The sequence below is a fragment of the Octodon degus genome, unplaced genomic scaffold (genome assembly GCF_000260255.1).
Source record: "Octodon degus isolate 3935 unplaced genomic scaffold, OctDeg1.0 scaffold00006, whole genome shotgun sequence".
Lineage (NCBI taxonomy): Eukaryota > Metazoa > Chordata > Mammalia > Rodentia > Octodontidae > Octodon > Octodon degus.
In genome coordinates this window covers 25,057,575-25,069,280 of record NW_004524582.1, presented here as the reverse complement: position 1 = coordinate 25,069,280, position 11,706 = coordinate 25,057,575, and the positions used below count along the sequence as shown (strand labels likewise).

The 11,706-nt window shown below is 38.9% G+C and overlaps 2 pseudogenes; one reads left to right on the top strand and one right to left on the bottom strand.

Annotated features, from left to right (window-relative positions):
• The window catches only part of LOC111818797, a 712-nt pseudogene extending 518 nt beyond the window's left edge, over positions 1–194 (bottom strand).
• The window catches only part of LOC105743248, a 16,569-nt pseudogene that overhangs the window by 3,386 nt on the left and 1,477 nt on the right, over positions 1–11,706 (top strand).

Sequence of the window (11,706 nt, the reverse complement as noted above, 5' to 3'; positions counted from 1 at the left end):
TCTTCTAATTGTCTCCTAAAGTCACGATTACAAACCTCTTGAGAGGGATCATCAGTAGTTTTTCTATATTTTGTCTTTGTATGAGACAGAAGGTTCTTACTTGAATATTGTTTTGAGCATTGGCTCAAATCACCTTCTCCTTTTCCTCTTCCACCTCTTGCAAGTTCAAAGGCTAACCTGGCGGCGGCTGTTATTTTTATGCTGTGGGAGGAGGAAACCCCGCAGTCCTGCCACTTCTCACTTGAGCTCAAAGACAGATCAGCAGCCCAGAAGACCCGACCAACTAGAGATTCTTATAAGTAGATGATTTGATGTTCCACATGATCCATATGTCAATATTAATGATTCCCTTTGGCCACTTTATATGGAGTTGCTACTACGTAATGGAATTGCCTTAAGATATCCAGAAGATCCAGCCCAAATAAGATGAGAAGCCTTGCATCAGTACGGTGATGTCTTCATACACAGTAAAGAATCTTGTCATCCAAAGACAGTAGGAATATAGGACTATTTGAAAAGGCATCACTAATTGTAGACCAAAGCAATAGTCCATCTTTTATCCTTAGATAGCACATACTGCCATCTCTTCATTTTTAAAATTGTCTTTTCTGATTCACTTAATTCTTTGGTGTTTTAAACTATATAGACAATAGTGCAAATTAAAAAATTGTACACTTATAAAGCATCAAATTTGTAAATGGTTTTAAAGTTGAAGTAATATCCAATGTCGAAAGTGGCTTAATTTAAAGATATTTAGCACAATGTTTCATGTGTATTATCTTGTTTCTAGACTTGGTAAAATTTGGAATTAAAAACTAATGGATAAAGCTAAGGTGAAAGCTATATTTTAATATGTATTATATACCAAGTGATAGATTAATCTATTCTTGACTCTGCTAGTATTACCAACAAAATTGTGTTTGTGACATTTTGTACATTTTTGTAAATAAAATTTTAAAATGCTCTCATAAAAAATGAGATCATGAAATGGGAGATAGAACTAAAAACTGTCAAAGAAAAAAATCCCACGTCCCAATAGATTCACTGTTGATTTCTACAAGAAATTTAGAGAAGATTTAATGCAGTTACTCTCCAAATTCCTTAATGAAATGGAAAGGGAAGATAGCCTCCAAAATTCATTTCTAGAAGCAAGAATTACCCAATATCAAAACCATAGAAGCATCTAACCAAAAAAGTGAACTACAGGTCAATCTCCTTAATGAACATAGACACAAAAATCCTCAATAATTTTTTAATTAAAAAAGTCAGTCCCTGCTCAAATTTAAAATCTCAGTCAAAAAATGAGTATCTAAAATCAATTGATACTTCTCAAATGAAGAAGCAGAATGGCAAATAAGTATTTTTAAAATGTTCAGCATCATTGGTCATTTGAGAGATGCAGTTTAAAACAACACTGGGATTCCATTCTACTACACAAAGGATGGATATTATCAAAAAATAAATCAATAACACATGCTGGCAGGGCTGGTAAGTAAAAGGCACCTTTCCCCACTGTTGGTGGGAGTGAAGACTAGTGCAACCACTGTAGAAATCAGTGCAGAGATTCTTCAAAAAACTAAAAATAAAGGTTCCATTCAATGCAGCTATTTCCTTGCTGAGGTCTTCCCAAATGAATTAAAATCAATGTTTATGGTGGCAGAGTTTGTAGTAGCCAAGTCTTGGACACAGCCCCAGTGTCCATTACCCAGCTGTAAAAGATAAATTCAAGGCTTTTATAGGTAAATGGATGCAACTTGAGACTGTACTGAGAAGTGAAATAAATCAGAGCTGCATGTGCAAATGTGGAATTGTGTCACTAGTGTGAAAACCTGGAGGAGTAAACAAAATCTGAAAGTTACAGTAGATACTGTGAAAGCAAAAGAATCTATTCAATGGGAAGGAAAAAGTGTGATAAAAAAAAAACAGTGAACAAAAGAGGGAAAAAATTATATTTACTTATATATGCAGAATAGTTTCAATAATTGTACTGCTGATTCCTGCTGATGTTGAAAGGAGCAGTTAATACTTAAATTGTTTTATTCTTTTTTTCTTTTTAATTTCTCGTAACTTCTTTTTGTTGTTGTTTTGTTCTATTGGGATTATATCTGGTAACCTCAACAACTAATTTGGAGATAACATCATGCTATACAGCAACCATTGTTGAATTCCTACTCCTTTGTTTAATAACATTTTGTTTCATTTCTAATGCTTGTTTTAAACTATTTTGCATTTCTTTAAAAAATGTTAAAAAAAAAAAAAAGAAAGAAAGAAAGAAAGACTATTCCAGCAATGTTTTAGGAAACAGTCAAGGAGAGCTTCAAAGAGGAGGTGACATTTTTAAAGAAAACTTACATTTTAGAGGACATTAAATATGTGGGGAGAGAGGGAGACAACCTAGGAAGAAATCAGACCACAGAATTCACAAGGGCAGGAATTTCAGCCAGTCCAGTGTCTCTCCATCGTTTCAGCTTAATTAAAGTGAAGTCCGGGTGAAACTGTGATCTGTCGTCTCACCTGACATTTTTATCACCCGCTTAACATTTCAAATGAAACATTTTATGGCATTTGATGTTAGTTAAACATTTAAAATGTACTCTTCACACTTACAATTCGCAATGTGTTCTGACTATATTAAGCAAATATTTAAGAAACATTTGGGCTGTTTTTCCATTTTTAAGTATTTAATCTGTAATAAACATATAGCATGTTAAAAATACATTTCATGTATAGTACGTGTTAAGTGTTAAGAATATATTTTTGAACTGCCTTATTTGAGCCTGTCAGACTTTCCATTACAGCCCTCTAATTTAAGAGGATTTTAAAACAGCCATAAAAATCTCTTCATGCTGATATTTCAGGTAAAATATATCTCCGTCCAAAGCCCTTTTGCAGTTGGTGGTGGTTTATTTTTTTAGAATTAATATATTTAAAGAAAAAATGACTTTGTGAAATTGAGGATAAAATAAACATTTATTTCTCATAGGATTTAGAGCAGCCCTCTCTGTTGTCTAAATAACTCAGGAATTAACGGCATCTCATTAAATATGATTGACTTTACCCTTAAATTTAGACCAGCAGCAGCAGCAGCAGCAACAACAACAACAACAAAAAGAAATACGGCTGACATGAGTCCTATGTGCGTAAAAATTTAGAATCAGAAACATGAAATAAGGTCTAAGCTGCTTCTCAAATCACCCCAGAACACTTCAAAAGCCCTAGAGGACATGTTTCATTGCACAAGCTTAGCTTTTCATATCACATACTATAGATGGACAATTTCTTCTCCTACTAATCGTTCAGGGAGCTGAGAAGTAGGAAGGCTTTTGCCACCATGAGGCTGTCTGACACACTGGTAGGTGTCATAGCCTGGGCCATGAATGCCCTCCAGGCCCATGTCCTGAGGCTTTGACCACCAGACTGCGGCACTATGGGGAAGCGGTGGAGCCTCTAGTGCATGGGTTTAGTGGGAGCGAGTCAGGTCATTGGGCATGCGCCCTTGAAGAGAGTATTGAGAACTGGGCTGCTTCCTGCATCTTTTCTTGCTCCCTACCAGTGTGCATCTTTCTCTACCATAGACTCCAGCCCTGAGATAATAAACTGATAAAGGTCCAAAGGTCCAAGGGAAAGTTGGTCAGAAATCCTCTGAAATCATGAGCCATGATAAACATTTCCTCCCTAGAAACTGTTCGTTGCATATTTTGTTGCAGTAATAGAAAGCCGAATAACACAGAATGTAAGGTCTAGGAGCAGGTAAATGATTTGTTCAAGGTCACATGCACTGACTAATGACCTTGGCATTTGAACTCAGGACTTCTTATTTATTGAACATCACTGAAACCCACAGTTCACAAGAGATTGATCGCATGGGTGACCAGGTTTTCTATGTAATTAACTTTTAACTTAGTAAAAATCCTAAATAAACAAAATCCAAGTTACTCCTCTGCCTAAATGACTGAATTTTTTGTTACTTTCCATTTTTATTGTTTTTTTAATTTTTTATATATTTAGTACAGGGTCTGCAGGGTCTCACTACACAGATCTGGCTCATAGAAGTCCTCTTGTTTTCAGCCTCCCAAGTGCTGGATTTACAAGGCATGTACCACCACCTCCAGTCTTAATCACCTTCTCAGCATGCCCTGGGGGCAGGGTTGGCACGACATGCCAGTGATCGAACCCCTGTCCCTGTGTCTGCCTAAACAGGTGCTTTAATCTGATGAGCTATCTGGCCAGCCCTACTTTCCATTTTTAAAATCAAGATCCTACCAAGAACTGAATGTGAGAAATTCCCTAGTTCTGGTTCAAATCATCTGACAGAGACCAAAAGTTAAGACTCATCATTTACAGGACCCTGTAACATCTTTCTTAACTACATCCAAAAGTGGTCTTAAAGATATGCATGCTGTTGTATTGAGCTAAAGAAGAAGTGTACAAAGAAGAGCAAGGAAGAGGCTGCAGAATATGCTAAGCTTCTGGCCAGGAGAATGAAGGAAGCCAAAGAAAAATGCCAGGAACAAGTTGCCAAGAGACACAGGCTGTCCTCTCTGAGAGCTTCTACTTCCAAGTCTGAGTGCAGTCAAAAATAAAATGCTTAAGTAGCAAATAAACTATGTCCTTCCCCAAAACAAACAAACAAACAAAAGGTATATGTATCCATTTCACCCACTTAGTCTATAGATGATTTGAAAACTTAAGACTTATTTATCTGTGTTCTTTCCTCTTTTTTTCCTCAACTAAGGTCTGGCACAGTGACTGGTGTCTTATAAGGTTTCACTAAATGGCCACCATTGAGAAGAGCCAATAGAACTGCAGAAACAGGACTGAAGGAATATTTTAGGGCTAGGAGACACCTCAGTTGGCCATGACAGCATTCACCATGTGACTTCCTTGCCTCTCTATGCCCTCACTTCCTACATGGTGAAGACTCCATGAACAGACATATTCAAGAAATGCTCCCTCCAATGGAAAGAAATATCATCAGAATTCCTTCAATGTGATCCCAGCCTTCCCTGTTTCCACTCTGCAGAGCAAGCTCACTGTCAAAAGCCAGTGGCTTGCTGTTGTTGGGGGATTCCCATCCCTACTGGTGAGGTCCAGACTAGCTCTTTCCACTGCCATGGGAAATGTGGCTGCATCTTCTTTGTCCCAGGCACAGGCCTTCTGGCCCTCTCACTAAACACAGCTTTTAGTACTGAATGATATTTTGACTCATATGTGTACTCATTTTTTATTTCTCCATTGACTCAGAGCTCAAATGAGGATGAAAAGTGTTATTTATTTTTGGTACCCCCTAAAGTCCAAGAGAGAAAAATACCTAAAGCACTCTACAGTCAATTGCTTTTCTTTCAAAATCATCTTCCTTCCAAGTACACCAAAAATATCCTTAGGCCTTCAGAGTAATTATATTTATGATCATTCATTTTTTCATTAGTCTAGAGCAAATATTGTGGGAACTCAAGAAAGATGATGTTCCAAAGTCAACCTCAGGTTTGGAATTGCAAGAAAGAACCACAGATTAAAATGGAATTGGAATCAACTGAACCCTGGATACTCTCTCTAATGAGACCTCGGTGCAGGAACCACATATTATACTGTCTTAATAGACAGTCTTAAAATGTTAGGTGGGCTGGACCTCAAGTCATACCTAGAAGACTCAGCCTCAAAGGCAAGGGAAACTTCAGGACCCAAGATGAGAAAATAAAATTCAACAGGGGCATTGACAAGAGGCATTTGGAATAGTTGAGTGTCAATTACTAATTCAGACATAATGTCAAATAGCAAAAATATTCTGACTTCATTCGTTGGTTCAACAAATATTTATTGACTGTCTGTTATGCCTCAAGCAGTGCTGGAGACATTATTGATATTGCAGTGATCTAAAAGAAAAAATCCCTGCCCTCATGTAGCGTGTGATCTAATGGGAAGTGATAGACACCTCAAATTAAATAAATAAAGCACACAGAACAGTATTAGCCTGCTAGGTGAGAAATAAGGAAAGGAGTGGAGGTGGGGCACACAAGGATGTTGTGTACAGAGGGGACACAACTTTAAGTGAAAGACTATGGAAGTCTTAATAAAAATGTGACACTTAAGCACTCTTTGCAAGAAAGTGAAGAGGCTTAGAAGTATTCGCAAAAATGCATGAGAAAATAAAGACTTCCTGTGAAGGAGTTTGATAAATAGAACAGCAACATCTTAGCTCAGGCTTCCACAAAATATGCCATAGCCTGGGTGGGTTAAACAACAAATTTTTGTTTCCTCCAAGCTTCTGGAGACAAGGAAGTCTAAGATCAAAGTGCCAGTGGATTTGGTTTCTGGTAAAACTTCTCTTCCTGACATTTTACTGTGTCCACACAAGTCCTTTTCTTGGTGCAAGAAACGTCTCTCCCTGTGAACGATCATGCAGGGGTTCCATGTCCACCCGAGGTGCCCACTGCTTGACCTCACCTATCTCTAATCACCTCCAAAGGCCTGTCTTCAAACATAAACACATTGCAAGTAGGGACTTCAACATATGGGTTCTGGGGCATACAATTTGACCATAGCAAGGAAATCTAGATGTTGGAACTAGAGAGAAAAATCAATTCTTGTCAAAGTTGCCCTCAAATTTTTGCCATTTTCACCAGCTCTTATTATCTCCCGAGAAAACTTCAGTCTTAGTTAAGTTGAATTCAGTCCTTTCTCATTGTAGAAAACTGTGGAGCCATATTTACTGAATTGCTTTTAACTCACATAACATGTTGTAAGGAATCACACTACATCCTTCCATCATCTATTTCCTATTGTCCAAAACTAGTACTTCCCACTTCCTTTTTTCTACCCAAATCCACAACACCTTTTTCTCTCTCACTTTCTAGCTTCCGAATTCACTGAGATAATAAAATTCATCAGAATGGAACCAGTGCAAACTCCTCTGTCTGCAGCTTCCTACCCAATGCCTGGCACTTGTTGGTGTGAGTAATCTGTTCACCTGCCTCTCTAAGGCAGCCCTCCCCTCTTAGCCCTGGACCACACCCCTCTTTCCGGTTCACCTGAGATACAACCTCAGTAACTGTTCCACATCATCAGTCTTTCCTCTTTTTCAGGCTATCCCCAACACCCACCACAGCCTCCCTTTCTTGCTTTTCAACGATATTTCCTTCCCTCCCAAGCTTTGTCTGTCTTGGCTCACCTTCACAACAAACCACCCCAAAATTAGTAAAAATTCTCACTAGTTCCGTGTCCCCAACTGCCATTATATGATTTTATCACTCAATGCCTCTTAATAATTCACATACAACTAAAATTCACTCTTCGATGTACGTTGTAAGTTTTGACATTGAGCCCCAATCATAATCATTATCACAACCAAAAATTCCATCACACCTCCTTGCAACCACCTTCTCCCCACCCTCAGCCTTGGCAGCCAGTGTGCTTTCCATAGGCTCATCTTTCATAGGATTCCATATAAGTAGAATCATGTCATTGGTGGAGTCTGTCTCTCTAGTCTCAATTTCAATCCATTTTCATCCCTACTCTCCTAAAACTGCCACTTAAGAGTGGCTATAGTCTTCGCTGTGATTTGAATGTGTTTCCCAAAGGTCCCATATTGGAACCTCACCCCCAAGCCATGTGCTATAGTATTTGGAGAAGGCCTTTGGCAAGTGATTAGCATTGTGTGAGATCATGAGATCCTCATGATGGAATTAGTAGCTTCCTAAGAAAAGGAAGAGAGACCTATCCTTGCATACTTACTGGGTCTTACCGCCTAATTCCTTATCCTGGGTTATCATGCACCAACAGTGCCCTCACCAGATGCCAGCACATGCCAGTGCCATCTTCTGGACCCTCACAGGCTCTAGAACCATCAGCTAAATAAACTTCTATTGCTTACACATTACACAGCCTCAAGTGCTGTATTATGGTAGACCATGCCAGTCTTCTAAATGCTAAGGCTCACGTTTCAGTCCCATCCCTCATCTTGGTCAGTTTAGCAGCAGCAGTGGAAAATTCAATCCTCAGGGGCCACCCTATGTGGTGGCTTCCAGAACTCTACACACAGGTGCTGTCCATCTCCAAAAGCCACTTCTTGGGCTTCCATGCCGATGACTCCTTATCTTCCAAACATCTCCATTTAGGAGAGCACTGGAAATCCTTCAAAAGTTCTTCACTTCTCTCCACCAACATTCAAACTCATAGGTTTAACCTATATTTGTTGGCACCAATATTTACATCTCTATCATAGACTGATTCTCCTACCACCAACTAACATCCAATTCAGCCACTCCTTCTCCTTTTTTCTTTCTCCTTCCCCTAACATTTCAAAACTTGGGACCCTGATATTATCCCCTTCTCCTTTCCCATCTTTTTTTCATAGACTTTTTGTCTGAATGCAACTCCATTCTTCCAGTTTCCAGGCCTTGGAGTCATCACTAACACCTCTCTCTTACACCAGTTCCAATTCTATAGGTTTCACCTTCAAAACGTACCAATTCTCCTTTAAATACTTCAAGCATCTACTTAAGAACTGCTATGGCTTGAGCTGGGGAGATGGCTCAGTAGGATAAGCACTTGACAGCTAAATGCAAGGATCTGAGTTCAATCCCCTGTTCTGCCAAAAAAAAAAACAAGTTTTCTAAGTTGTTCGATAATAACAACGAGCTTGTCTTCTGGATGGCTAACAACCTAAGTTTGCAGACCAAAATTAGAGAAAAAGGAGGGCTGCAAGAAAAGCCAACATTTTGGCCCTAGCCCTCTAAGGTCAATTAAGACTCAGGACATATGAGAACTTGCACTGTAACGTCATATACCTCGGTAGTGTCCCAAATTTTCTGATCAAGGAGATTATGGGGCCAAAGAGGAAAGTGATCAATGATGTAGAGTGTGCCTAAGGAGAGTCACATGGAGAGAAAACATTCTCTCAGGCTTTCACAGAGAGCACACTGTCCAAGCATTGGCCGTGACTCATCCACATGGCTGACACTGACAAAGGTTCTACAGTCTGAGGTACAGGATCTCAGGATAAATCCTGAGGGCATTTCACTGACCTTATCAGACCCAAAAGCTACAACTCTTGTTGCATAGGTCCTGCTTTACCTTGATCTTAACCATCCAGAAGTATAAAAACAAAATATAAGATATAAAGCCATGCTGTAATGTTGAGCTGTGGGGAACTCAGGTCAACAATTTCTGACATTGCCAGTTAAACAGAAGACCCAATGCTATTATGGGCTACTGGACTCTTTTAGAGTATTTTGCTGAGTTTACATACCTATAATATTCAAATAACGGAACATAGGAAAAAAGGGGTATACAGATGAATGTCCATTTTGTATCTGTGTATTCAAAGTGGTTAGGATTGATATATAGTTACATTCTCTTAATGAATAGAATGATTTGTTCTAATGGTCTTTGTAAATGGGATATCAAGTCTGCATCTTGTACAGCAATTAACCACTAAGAAGAATGTATGCAGTGTGTTAATTATTGAAACTGTCCTACTGATTTGATTTGAAATTGTCTCATTGCTATTTGCTTATCAATAAAACTATGGCAAAAAAAGAAAAATAAAAAATAAAAAATAATAATAATAATTTAAAAAATGGGTTGAGAGGGCCATGGAGATAGCTCAGTGGCATATGTTCCTGCCTTGCAAGTACAAGGCCTGAGTTCGATCCCCAGTACTGAAAAAGGAAAAAAAAATGGGATTAGATCAAATAATCTGGAAATTCCACAACTTTTTAGCCAAAAATGTTTTGTCTAGATTGAATCAAAAAGTAAAAATCAAAATAGAAAAAAAAAAAAGAACTGCTATGGCTTGAATGTGCATCTTCCCCATTCATGTTAAATTTCCTGTCCAGGAGGATATCAGGAGGACGTTAGGCCACTCAGCATCAATTAGATTGGAAGGGAGAAACTCCGACAAATGTGGTCCATGTCCTTACAAAGGAAATCCCAGACACTTTTCTTATGTCTTCCATGATTTAAGGACACAGAAAAAGGGGTCTTCCCTGAACCTGAAAGCACAACCAAATTGTTAATTCCTTCATCTTGGACTTCTCAGTCTCTAGAACTGTGTGAAATAAATCCTTGTAGTTTATAAGCTTCCAGGTACACGCCATTCTGTTCTAGCAACTTGGATAAACTGAGATATAAATCCTGTCCTAAATCTTCAAGTGCCCATTAAGTTTAATGGGACACATTTGAAACATCCTACCCCATCCCAAGAGAGCCAAAGAATCTTTAAAGATCCAAAAATAAATGAATGAGAAACATTTAAATAAAAGCAATAAAAATGATTACACAAGCAGGAAGGCAAAATGTAAATGTAAATAGCTGTACCTGAAGATGAAATAGGAAGCAAGCACAGCCTACTGATTTCCCAGGCAAGTAAAAGGAGCCTCGCTGTGAGAGAGGCCCAAATGCGGTGTGCCAGTCTGTGGACAACTCACTCTTATTTTGAGAATGCTTTCTCCACTGATTTCTGAACTCTTTGGTAGTTTTGCACTCCAAATGCTCCTGAAAATACACATCTGCAATAGAAGATGCACTTGGTGGACTGAGGTATCTAGAAGATGCCAAAGTAGAAGTGCTTTTCTAATTTTCCATATAATATGCTCTGAAATGTTGGGGCAAGTACGTTGTGGTACAGTTCTTTGTCTGAGTATAAAATGTGCAATATCATGACTTATAGCATGTTTAGCTTGTTTTTAAGTAGAAGATATTATACCTCAAAAATGAAGCCATGTAAAAAATAAAATGTTTTTCAAGAGCCTTCATGACAAAGTGTTATAATGTGGACAGCCACACCGAGCAGGAAGCATGAATGTCCAGAATGTAGCCCTTTCATATGGCCTCCACCGCTGGCAGCATTTTGTTCGGCCTGAACTGTTGCCATGGCATCCAGGTCCATCTCTCTGAGCTCCTCCACTTGTGGCTACAGCTTATGTCTTGCTCAGAAGCTGCATGTGCCCTCCTGCCATCCTGACTTTACAGTGAGCTCCTGTAAAGCCCTGTGGTGTCCTGCTGCTGTCTCCTGTACAGTTCTGTCCAGCTCTGTTCTCCTCTCTTACTCCACCTGGCCACACCAATTTTCTTCTGCATCTCCAACACATTAGGCACACTCCTGCCTCAGATCTTTTACATCATTCTTGCCCGTATGTCCACGAAGCTCATTCCTTCATCTCCTTCCAGTCTTTATTTTAATAGTCATCTTACTGAGACATGACTGATTGCCCACTTAAAGTTGAAATTGCCCTCATCATCTTCTCTGTGTCTCCTGCCTGCTGCCTCTTCCTCTACCACATGGTTCCTGTTCTGACGTTTTCTTCTGTCTCCATGTTGTGCTTCTTGTCCTTCTCTTCCTACTAAGGAAACTGGTCTTGCTTGCATGGCTCGGCTCACTACTCTCCTTGGCCCAATTCATATTCCTCACTATTTGACATGTGTCAGTCTTTCCACTTTAGATTGAGGTATATCCTCATTTTAACTCCTTTTTTGGTTTCCAGTGGGTTTAGCAGAAAGCGATAGAAACAGATGTGCTCTTTAATCTACTGGATTTAATAGGCAGTCATACTTCTGTTCTAAAATCACGCACGTTAATTTTATTTATTTGTCCCCAAACAAATAAGTAACTTTCTGGAAATTTGGATGATTATAATGTGACAAACCAGTGGATTTTTAAATTTCCCTGTGCAAAGGAATCTCCTAGAAAGCTTATTTCAGCAGATT